Source organism: Haplochromis burtoni, unplaced genomic scaffold (assembly GCF_018398535.1).
Source record: "Haplochromis burtoni strain Fernald_Lab_line unplaced genomic scaffold, NCSU_Asbu1 Contig_55, whole genome shotgun sequence".
Classification (NCBI taxonomy): Eukaryota; Metazoa; Chordata; class Actinopteri; order Cichliformes; family Cichlidae; genus Haplochromis; species Haplochromis burtoni.
In genome coordinates this window covers 1,198,151-1,210,692 of record NW_024582416.1, presented here as the reverse complement: position 1 = coordinate 1,210,692, position 12,542 = coordinate 1,198,151, and the positions used below count along the sequence as shown (strand labels likewise).

The window sequence follows — 12,542 nt, the reverse complement described above, 5'->3', positions numbered from 1 at the left end:
AGTCAAAAAGTTGAAACAAAAAATGTTAAATCCACTTAGAGACCATTGTTTCACTATCCCCAGTTAGGACTGTGTGAAATGTGTGTGTATTGGGGGTGTTAATGCGCACAGAAGATATTGTAAAGAATGGCTTCTGAGCTGTGGATGCAGCAGGATTTAAAGGACAATGCAGGGCGCAGTGCTGCTCCTTCCTATCACCTGCTTACTTGAGTCCGGTTGACATTAAATCTTTAGATCTGACACCAGAACGATACACTATTCTGACTGAGATGTTCATTTGACTTTTGTGCGTATAGTGCGTGCACAAGACTAACCTTTTTTCTCTATGTGATCACCGATGCTGTAATTATGCTATCACCAGTTTTGCCAGTTCTTCCATTTTAATATTATATGCTACAGAGCTGGCTGCCTAATTATTAAAGCTCATTACATTTTTTTTCTGATCCCAGCTTTGCAATCAAAAGTATGACAGAATGGATTCATCCAAAAACAATTAATTTTTCGGATGAACCCCAAAAAACGGGCCCCGTCTGATTAATTATAATTCCCTCCTAAAAATTCATGCCCACGATTGTTCCCAAATAAGTAAAGAAAGGGCTTTTTATATTGTTGATTAAATAAATCTTTCGATTGAATGCACAAATAAGAATGCCGCAGGAGAATCCATAATAATGTTGATCATTGCTTTCCTTTAATCGCTGAATTTCAGCGTGTTCGGATGCCTCAGGCAGTGAGGTAGTCTTTGATAAAGGTAACCCCGCCTGCCTCAGGGTGCCTATGATAAATGTACAGACTGACAAGACCGATTTCCTCCCTCTATGATTAAAAGGCTATATATAATATTCAGGTAGAGCCGGGTCCAGTTTATTTATGGGGGCTAAGCCGTGGCCCGAGGAGACTTGGCTCGAGGGCAGAAATCATTCTGGAGCCCGATTTTTTTCCTTTTTTTTCTTAAAAAAAAACGAAGAAGAAAAAAAAGAAAGAAAAGAAAACAGAAACAGAAATCCTTCCACCTTCCCCCCGCCCCGGGCACAAAGTCTTTATTCGTCTCCTTTTCTCTAATGATTAAACATGTCATGGCGAGATTATAGCGAGGCGCCCATGCCCCGAGGAGATGCCTTCATTTGTTAAACCACCAGTTTATTTGTAACGGTGAATTTCATGCCACGCTTTCCCATTCGCCTTAATCTTTTTCTATGTAAGACAAATTGCTAAAAGGGGGTTTATTATTTTTTAATCACTTCCCATTTCAACATCGCTCTGACACCGGCAGGGAGGAGGGAGAATAGTTAGAAATCTCCAAGGCTTCTTCACATAAATCCAAAGTGACAATTTGTAAAGCCTCGAACAATATTATTGTCAAATAAACAATTAAACAAATAAATAAACAAAAATAAAATAAATAAATAAGTAAATCATCCTCTCCACGAAAACTTGATCTGGCCCGCTGTAGATGGCACAAGTACAGACAACTTGTCCTCGTTAAGCAGCTAGTGTGCGAGAGCAGTAATAACATTAACAGCTGTTGACATCTGTAGAGCTCTAGCGGTCTCTACCGGCAAAATTAAGAAACAACAGGGGGTGCTTACAATTAGGCAACTTATGATTGCCAGTATCGGTGCTCATAGGTGCACAGAAAAGAAACATTTGATCATACGAGGACCAAACGCAGGATTTCTGACAGGTAAAGCACAGAGATGTTATCTTCGCGCACAGAATTTGGCTCGGCTTTGGTGTAACTTTGGGAGCGCATCATTTGTGGAAGCTTTTTTTTTTTAAATTAAATTAAAATTTTTTGCATAATTTGGGGTCAATGTATGCGCCTTTTGTTGACTCTTGGACAAGAACATCTGTCGTATTAAATATTTTCTTTAATTTTACTCTTAGTCATCTCCAGATGACACCTCAATTCTCCCGATTGAGCAATTGAGTGTGAAGGTGAAGGCCTCTTTCTCTAAGTGTCACGCAATGATAATGCTGAAAAGAGCACAGTCTGCCCACGTGAACGCGTAATGATCACCAGCTACTGTAGGCTGAAACACACAGACCTGCCTGCATCATTTTTGTATTTAAAACACATTAAGATCAGCGTTTTATTAATTTAAAGACCAAAGTGCGCGCTCACGTGCATGAATCAGCAGTAACAGAAAACAAGCAGCGTCTATTAAGCTGTAACAAGAGAAAATACTGTATAAACTGCCTGGAGCATCCAGTGCGCTTACCTAGACTGGAGGGGGGCTGAATGTGTTGCCAGCGTTAAGACAGCGCGCAGAGTTAATGAAATATCTTCAAATGGGAGTCAGGAGTGCGTGCAGAGATAAGCCTGATGTGGTTTATATACCCAGAAAGCAAGTGCTCCTCTTCTCATATTGTCCAAGAGCGTTTGCATAGCTGGCCAAGTGGCTCTGCTCTTGCTGACTCGCTAACATTGCATGATGTTTGTTTTCCCCTTGCTATGACGTGAGACAAAATATTGGCCATATGTTCATCGGCAATAAATTGGTCTTGAGCGCAAACACAACTCCCCTTGGAGGGCGCTTTTAAGCTACACAACTAGTTTTCCCTCTTTGAAATGCTTTGGGGACACAAAACTATCTGTTGGTGAATAACAATATTACAACAGCCGGTTTAAGAGATAATTGTATGCCTATGGAAGCGTTGCTAGTTGATCCTTATACCTTGACCTATTATCCCTCACACAGTGCGCTCTAATAAATCGCTTGGTAACCAAGAAGCAGCACAGTCCAGAGAGCAGATGTGGCATGTTATCCACACCACGGTTGCGTTTACATTAGATACCCTGATACAATGATTGATAACCAAGGTCACAGTAATTCACAATGATTCGAGACCCGGGCAGCTCCCAGGAGGCGCACTACGAGCATATAATGTTTGCAACATAGAGCCACGCGTGTCGACACTGAAAACGGGCGCAACGGTGAGAACAGAGAAAATGTCACACGTACCATGTTCAGGAGAATAGAAGCATAGTACAACCCAGCAGATAATAATAATAAACATAATGATAATAACAGAATCTTTTGATGGCATTAACAATTAGAAAACCAACAAATGTTTTTTTTAACTGTTTGTTATAATTGTGGAAACTTTTACGACTTTTAGTTTTTGAATAAAATCATAAGTCAGAGTTTGACAACATGAGTCAAAATAAAAGCTTAAAAGTTTCAAATATAGCACAAAGTAAAAAAAACAAAAACAGTTTGGTCCCCAAAATGTTAAATTATTCACTTAAATTCAGAATCTGCTTTTAGAAAAAATAAAATGCAATCAAATGTCTGTTATCTTTAGCCCATCTTTGCACCTGTTGCACGTACACACCGGCAGCATTTTTGTGTAAACAAAGCTTTGTCTCCTGCATGAAAGGTTGCAAGAGTATTAGGCTGGTGTAAAGATGATAACAGGGAATCCCGGCAATTGTCGAGGAAGAAAGCAATACAAGGCAAATACCAGTCGTGCTATTATGACACCTCAGGGGTGGATGACTTAAATCAAGACAATGATTTTATTGTGGGCAGTCTGGAATCTATGCATGATAATAATGGTGTTGCCTAGTAGTGCAGGAGCGACCATCAATCAATAGCGAATACATTACTGATGGGTTTTGTGCAGGGCCACTTTGCTGATGAAAGACTGAGATTATCCTGCCTGTCATCACCGTGTTCAAGAGTATCACTAAGAAGCTGAGAATACAAATAAATAAATTGGCCTCATACCTTGATGAAATTCCACATTAAGGCAAAGTAGTTGGTTAGAGTTGGAATATATTCATGAGGTTCAGACGAATGAGAAAAAGCTTTCCACTCAGCTGCTCTGTGAATACCCTTGTGCTGTTTGAGTTTTGCCACAAGTGCTCTGGGTGCTAAATACAAGACCTCCTGAAAAAGGATGGGTAAGATAGGCCCCGGCGGTCAAGCTATTATCAATCCCTGGCCTAAAGCTTGATGACTAAGATACTTCAGATGTAGTTAATGGCAGCGTAAGGACACTGATGGCACAAGCATTCTGAAATCAATCAGTTCAAGTTTTAATGTATCGACCACTCGAGCGAAAAAGAGGGAGAGCTTCTCGACACACGAATGCCAGAGAGACTAGGTTGATTTCATGGAAGATACACTTTGAAAAAAGTTTAATTAAAGCTGAGGGCTCACTTGGATGGCTGGAACTCATACATGATGATAGCCAGTCCTATCAATTTGAAAGGCTTAGAACATTTTCTTCACAAACACATGCACTTGGAGAGGTTTAGCATTAGATCGCCAAGTCCTCAGTGTTAAGGCGAATGAATAGGAGTTTATAGCCCCTTTAAGAGATGTGAAGCAAAGTAGAGGGATGAGTTGTTTTCCAACAAAGTGCCCAGTTCTACACACTGATGAATATTACCGTTCCTTAAATGACAACAGTGCATTGTGAATTTGAGGAGCTGTGGAGTGCAGGGCGTTCAGTCTTAACGTTTTTGCCCTGCTGTGTTACCTACTGGAGAGGAAGAGAAGCCATGGAACAAATAGTGTGAAAGTGGTGAGCTGTGTCAAAGTGTTAACTGAGTGAAAAAGCTCCTTTAGAGCACTCATGAAATGTCTGGTATTTCCATCAAAATATCAGATTTATGGGTTGTATGGAAGGGTTTTGTGGGCCTTACTTGACATGAATAACTTTAAGCTTGAATACCTCCATTTCAGTGCTAAGCCTCTAGTGCAAGGCCAGTGCTTGGCCTTGGAGAGCCATATAGCTGTTTGTAAACCCTGCTGCTGAGGCTAAGGGCCAATAATACAATACTTACCTGACACATTATTTAAGCATTTTAGCCCTTGTGGCATGTGAGTACAACACAAAAGTCCCAGTCTAGGTCAGTTGCCTGAAAAGGTGTAAGCTTCAAATAATAATCAAGAACGGAGGCAATCAAAATTATTTTCGCTCGAGCACATATCGGCTCAGTCAGGTATCACGAGGAAAGACGACAAGCGTTTATGATAGCCGCTGAAGTGAAAGTGAGGACGTAAATAAAGAAAGTGGTTGTGAACCTGCACATACTTTCAGCAAATTGTAAAGTAAGTGTTGTGCAGATATGTGGCCGTATGGCTGTTGAAGACAAAAGCAGCCTAAGTACCTCATGGTTGTGATAGACAAGAAAGGCACCTGACCAGGTATGTTTCAACACTGCTTCTATCATCCGAGGTAAAAGCAGAGCAACAACTCACAGGTAGGACCACCTTAACAATAAAGCATTTTCTCTTTGGTGAACCAAATCATCCGGTAAATTAAACCTAAACCTGAAGGGTAGCGCTGCAAAGTGTTAACCCACAACGGTGCATTGATTCCACAGTGTATTCATCAAGAGAGAACTTAATACATGCAGAAAGCAGTAGTAACTCTGCTTTAGTCTTACAAGACTTCCGTTATTTTTTGAAACAATAAACGCAGCATGAGCCAAGGACAGATCATTGGAGCTGGGTGCACTCGTCCTTGCCTTCACTCCTGCTGAACAGAACAGGTCTGGAGCAAAGATTCAAAAGCAGTGCAAGGATATTGACTGTTAGCTTCAACAGTAGGTCCACAGTGGGGAAGGTAGAATATAACTCATATCTGAATAGTACAGCATGGACAAAACATGATGAATTAGAGGAGGGATGTCTCAAGGCCACTTCTTTTACAAATGTATCTTGCTGAAAAATATATGCTCATGTAAAATCCTTCTAACAAACATCCTTCTGAAAAGTTTACCCTTCAGGTAGATGAAACCATGGACAGATTAACGTGGTAAAACTTTGAAATTCCACTGAATACAATAGAATACTGACTAGTAGTGAATGTAGTGAAATATCACAATGTTGCACAAAGGAAATGACAAGCAGCCATCAAAGGAAAGGGAGAAAAACATACATTAAAGTAATGGCTTATTGGAACATACATTTTAAATGTTTTATGAGGAATCTAGTAAGGTCAAGTATTGCAATTTTTTAAAATCCTTTTTAAAGCAGTAGCTCTGCTTTTTTATTATTCAAAGTTGTATATTGCCTAAAAACCAGATGGATGGTTGTAAAGTGTGTGCTGTTGTCCTTTCAGCAACAAGGAGCCGGGCAGAGATCGAAGCAAAAGATCCCCAGTTTGATCCCAGGAATAGAAATCTAGTGTAAAAATGTGGAGCTGAACGCCTGTGAGTAAGGCAGCAGCTGAAAGTAGCACAGAATTACACCGTAAACTAATAATAATAATGATAATAATAATTTCCCCTCTATTTTTTGCCTTTAATTGAATATTTATGAATATAATTCATCCAAAGCTGTACATACATTTTATCACCAGCAAGGATCAAAAAGTAAACTGCATGGTAAATGACAATGGTTCACATGCATTACTGTCCACATATGGATGAAAATGGATGTTCAGAGTATGCTGAGCAAAGTTTATATCACATACTAACTGAATATGCAGAATGCAGCTAGATCAATTAAAACAATCCTCATTACTATAATACTGCAATGCTATATCCATAAATGTTTGGTCAACATGCTGAAGTGTATCCAACTTTATGTGTGTGACAGTCAACGGAGCCTTAAACAGCAACATCATGAGCTTGTGATGTGTCTATAACTTGAGGGGATGACACTGAAAACAACTACTAGAACTTTTTTGGAGCCCAAGAGGAATTTAAGAACTTACATATAAAGTGCAAAGATGATATAACAACCCTTAAAAACAGACATTTACTTTTTATCCAAACTTATATTAATATTTACACAACCACAAACATAAGCTGAGTCTCTCCAAAACTGCATCCAGGTCACTTTGAACATTTGAACATTTAACTCAATGCGAGCTCAAATAGTGCCTGATGATAATCCATTTCTATAAGATAAGCTGTCATTCACACTCAGTTTACTGCAGATTATATTTCTTTGTGGCGCTTTAAAATGTTTTTAACTACTTTAAAGGGTTTCTCAACCAGTTTGGCCCATAAATGCAAAAGGTTAAGGTTTCAATATTGTATAAAAGATTCTACAGCTTTTGGAGGTCTGAGGTTACATTTTCAGTGTCCATTTTTCCACCAAGAGAAAAAAAAATTCTGTTTACTGAAATCTTACTTAAACAGACAATTGCACGAATAATGACCCAAAGCTAATGCCTTGCCATGAGTAGGTGTGCTCACGGTTGCATGTAGAGCAGTGTGCATGCGGATATATCTTAATGGCTGTGAGAGTTTCTTCTGTGTGTGAGTGCGATTGGATGCGTGTGAGAAACTCTCTATTTGAGCCCATCAGGATATGTAACCTAAACAACACAATGGAGAGCAACAGAAGGGCTTGGGGGCATGAAACACTCACCTTGAACCAGGCTGTTCCTTGCAGACACAAGGATTGCCCATCTGCACATTTCTGAAGCCTTTTGATTAACAATGTGTCCAAAATAAAAGCTGAAAAGGAGAAAACACAATTTAGTATTTTCAATGGCTTTCTGCAGATGGGTTGCCAACATATTTGGATAATTAACGTGTAGATATTTTCTTTATACTGGGCTCACGATGGCAATTAACATGTTTTGTGAAGAGGTGGAAACTTTTTTCGAGGCAGTGAAGATGGAGGGAAATGCATTAGAGGAGGTCATGAAAATGGGCTTCTATTCTTTGTGCTAAAAGGATGCTTTTATAAGGTGATAGCAATTGAGGAATAAAAACCCAAGGGCAAATAAATGATAAAGAACTCATCATTAATTGGCAATCTTTTGGGCTTATATAAATACCACTCCAAATGTTGTACCCACATTTTCATTGACAGTAATGGTAAGTCTCTCTTGAACTAGAAATATGAAAGGCAAAAGGAGCCACAATGCCACCCAAAAAGGACAACTGTGTCTCTCAGCAAGCCAAAGGTTTGCAAATTGCCCACTCTGTGTTCATCATGATACTATACAATTCAACGAGAACAGTAATTGCTTTAAAAGAGATTAAAAGATGCAAACTGTAGTTCTGGAGACCTTCATTCTGAAAACTGGATTAATTTGTTGTTACCAATTTGAATGAATTTGTATTAAAACATAAATAAGTGCATCCTGATTCACAAAGGATAAAATATGGTGGTCTCGCTGGAAAAACAATGCGCTGTAGAGTTTAAAGTGTCAAGGTTTCCTTTTCAGAAACATACTTTGTGACTCGGTTTGGCTTTCCACTAACAGTTTTTCTTTATACTCAGGTTGTGGTAATGTATGTGTGAGCCATGACCTGGGTCTTCACACCCATAACCCCCCCCAGTCCCCCCTCTCTCTCTCGCTGTGTCTCTCTGCTTGCTGTCCCTCTCTGTCGCCACCTAATGGCAGGAGTGTGTGTTAATTCTGAACTCTGAAGCCCAGCTGAGGAAAAGTGTGCACTGCACAACACATCCTCCCTCTCTCAGGTAATTATGTCTTTTATCTGGGAGACACATACAGCTACTTTAACATCGGATATCCAGCCGTCCTAATGGGCCATTATTCAAATAAATGGGGGAAACACTGTGGGGTTGGTGACCCCCTCCGTGCGGCAGGGTCCTCCATCCAGGCACACCTGCTGAGACAAGGTAACGTTTATCACTGACACCTTCGCAGGACAGAAACAAAATGGCAGGCAGGGTCAGCGGTAAGGAGCACACCGGGCCTGTCATATTGCAAACATGTCCATTTGGTACAGCTCTACTCTTGTGGTTGCCAGGCTACTGCCTAATATATGGTGACTGAGTGTGCGTCAGGAAAACAGAAGTAAGATGTTGACTTTGAGATAAGTACCTCTTCAAATTAAACAGCACCATCACATTGCATTCAAAATAACATTTCCAAAGGTCAACTTTAAATGGTCCCCATTTGGCAAAAAAAAAAATCCCTGTGTTCTTCAACTCACTAAATCATCAAATTTGCATACCAGTTATGTTAGTTAGTGGCATTTAATTATTTATGTTTTAATTACACCGAATGAAGGGGATAATATCACTGTACGGTAGTTTTGTGGCGCGTGTGCCCCTATCATCGGAGCACTCGGATGTCTCCTTATTAAAGTACACAAAAAGATAATTATGTCCGGCTCTGTCTAAACATTTCCATGGTGCTGCACTAGAGAATCATCGCTGAATTGGACACAGGAGAGGGTTAGACCTCTTATGATTAATGCGCTTGGTCACACACACTCAGGAGTGGTAAAGGCATGTCAATTTCTTCTCTTTCCTGCTCTCCTCCCGAGTTAAGGGTCAGCAAAATTGTTTGGATGGCACTGATTGCTGCTAGGTTTATAATGTGCAGTGAGCTCACCTATGGACTCTGGATTGCTGGAGTCTATATGTAAGGCCAGCTGGCATGCAGCAGAAGAAAACACCCTTTTCTCCTAAACTGCTTTTGTGATGTTCATTAACAAATGCAAGGACATGGATAGATAGCTATGTATGTTGAAGGTTTACAAACATGTACCACACCAACACAATATAAAATCTAACCATGAAAAAGGTTAACAATGACAAAAAGCTGCAGGTCCAAATTTGCACAACTCATTCCCACCAGCTCTCCCACAAAACACCTCGAAATGCCTTGCTGAATAGAACTGCTGATGTCATCGGAGAGATGGTATTGACTGACCAAGGGGCAGCAAAGGCCAATGCAATTAAGAGACAAGAGAACATATAGCTTTAAAGACTGTGTAAATAAAGGGACACTGCAGTAGGTCCAGACAAAGGCCAGTTCAGAGCCCTTTCAGGAGATCCTTGGATTGGGGTCTTCTCCAAGTAGTGAGGGTCTGGGTGGGAGGCCTAAAAGAGGTGGCAAAAGAAGGAGAGTGTGGGTGTCCGGAGCGATGAGGACTCAGTGAGTTGCTAAGATGGCTCTGAGAGGTCAAAGAGCTCAGCCGGACTCTGGAACAGTCAGGTGATTGCATCTATGTCTCACGGATGTCCACGTCTCTCATTTTTATGAGCTACGGGCTGGATACAACCAACTACAGTTAGATTAATTCTTTGATTGCTGTATCAAAGATACGTACACCTTAATCATATGTACGTGTTTCCAAAATTTTACCTGACAAGAGAGAATTTATGCTTTATGAGAGGATTAAGCTAACATTTTGGTAAAAGTCCACATTACACATCTGCACACATTAATCAGTAAACGATCACACCACGTAGAAAAAATCCTAGAAAACTAAAAATTGGAAACTTTGTGCATAGAATGGTTGTGGTACTAAAATGCTCCAGCAAGGTACAATAATATTTTTTTATATGTAAGTCTTAGTCTTAGTCTTAGTCTTAGTCAAGCTGCTTTTTTCACACAGATTTTTATATTAAGACTGCTCAGTTAGTGAAAAATAAACATGCTAAGTAGTGTTTTTACATGAGAACAATATGGCCCGTAGCAATTTACCTTGTTAGACTGCTAATATTCACAGACAAGTTTAACTCTGTTGAGAATGTCACCGCTTTAGAAGGTTTTGGACAGATTTAATAAATTGAAGCCTGCCAGTGCTGCATCTGTCGAAATATTTCATAGAAAACCTGAAAATGTTCACCTTCTGGTAACACTTGGGCAAATCAAAGGGTCACCAAAGTCATCGGGATTTTTTTTTTCATAGGCCATGCAGTCAATGATTATCAAGACTTCATCAAAAAACAAAGTGATTGAATGAGCAGGGAAGTCTGGTGTTACTCCATTCCAAAGCCAAAATGAGTTTCTTCTCTGGACTGGATTTCTAGAGATCTCATCGCATCGAATTTCTCTGAAAATTTGATTTTATTGCAGCAAAGTCTAAACACAACATCCTGGCTAATCGTTAGCGTTACAAGGAAACAACAAAATTAATCAGATTTGTACAGTATACAGTACGCCAAACCCAATACCATCTTAAATATGACTTCATGTAACAGTCATTTGATGTGTTCAGCCAGTATCATCACCATCCTTTGATGGAGTACAGCAGACTAGACCAGGGTCTGCTGCATCTGTCTCAGGTGTTCAGTGTCAGCACGATCCTGGGATAATTGACTTATTTTCTCGTTTCGTGTTCAACAAATGTTATGTACACCTTAGTCTCATTTACATGTGATCATCAGCTCTGTACAGAAGTCGTGTTTTCATCCTTGCCGTCCACAAATTACCCTGCAACAATGAGGACAGCGTATGTATGTCCGGACAGCCACCTGAAGATGGAGAGAGTCATTGTTTCCTCTTCCATTTTTTAAAGTGGTTGCTTTTCTATCAAGGCCTTTTGATACATCACGTTTGCTGTTCTTCACAAAATAATAATACAAAAAAAAAATGAGTGTAACTCTGCTCTCCATAGCTAGAACACAAAGGCACTTTTAGAGCCTTTTCTATCAAAGCACCTTTGATACCAGAATAGGATCTTGATGCATAGGAAGAGGGGTGGACATTGTATCTGGTAGGTTCAACATCTATCTCTGTGTGAAAAGATATTACAAATTCACTGGCCCACCACCATTGTCTATAGACTCTGGTCCTTGACCATGATTTTAAAGGGTTCACCACTTGACCATGGTTTTTCACAACATTCAGCAACCGTGAATGCATGTTAGTCCTTTCCTGTGAATGATGAATGTATATTTTTGCCTCTGCAATTCAAGGATGTCGCATATTAACGGATGTGTCTGACACCGCAAACGTATCCATTTGCAGAGTCGTTTACTTGTTGTACAATAAGCCCCATTGATAATTTAGCTTTGATCTATCTGTCAGTCTTATGGGTTTAAATTTTAACAGTCTAGTCCAAACAGTGGCGCGAACGATGTCGCTAGTCGCTCCTGGAACAAGCTGATAATATATACTGGGGAAGAAATCATATAGCATGTGTGCACTAAATCAAGCAACTCAGTGACAGTGAAGTGCACCGAGAGTCAGCGGTGATGCAAAGAGACGCAGAGGACTTGATGGGTTCAGTCTAAAGAGATAGGCGCCGATTACAGTGGGTGCGGGTAGATGTGTATGGAGACATGGGGGCAATATTCCCAGACATCTTTCCACAATAAATATATTTTTAATTTGTGCTATTTTATTAACCAGCAAAATCACTTCAAAATGAATAGCACATTATTAAGTCTTCTAGTGGCTCTTACTGTTCTTTATCATGAGTTTGTATCACTGCGCAATTCATCTCCAGCCATTCTTCACACTAAATATGTTTTATATGAGCCTTCATTTATCATGGCCTGTCAGCTCTTAACTGTATCATTATTCAGTCTAGAGTTATAAATTGGAATCATTAAACGGTTTTTCATATAATCTGATGCAATAACTGCTCCCCCTTTATTGGCTTGTGAAAAGAAAATAGTAAATACAATTGTCTGTCAAGATCTTTGGAGATAGCCGTCTCTCTCAGGCTGAAATGAAATTAGGCCAGCCGAGGAGACAGGATCAATGTCAGCAGATTTGTTCGACTTTCATCGTGGAGGGGACGAGGGTTGAGCAGATGAAGGATGGCGAGAAAAGGAAGCTGACACCGCCGAACCCGATGAGGAATGTGGGCTTAGCTGTCAATATTTTTTTCATACAGTGTCACATCAATC

General features: G+C 40.0%; 1 protein-coding gene across 1 annotated transcript in view; it reads right to left on the bottom strand.

Annotated features, from left to right (window-relative positions):
- nkx2.2a (NK2 homeobox 2a) overlaps window positions 1-2,680 on the bottom strand; it is a 16,005-nt gene extending 13,325 nt beyond the window's left edge. The window contains exon 1 of the mRNA XM_042220797.1: window positions 2,223-2,680. The gene's annotated coding sequence lies outside the window, so the exon portion shown is untranslated. The remainder of the gene's footprint in view (window positions 1-2,222) is intronic.
- Between the last annotated feature and the right edge of the window lie 9,862 nt (window positions 2,681-12,542).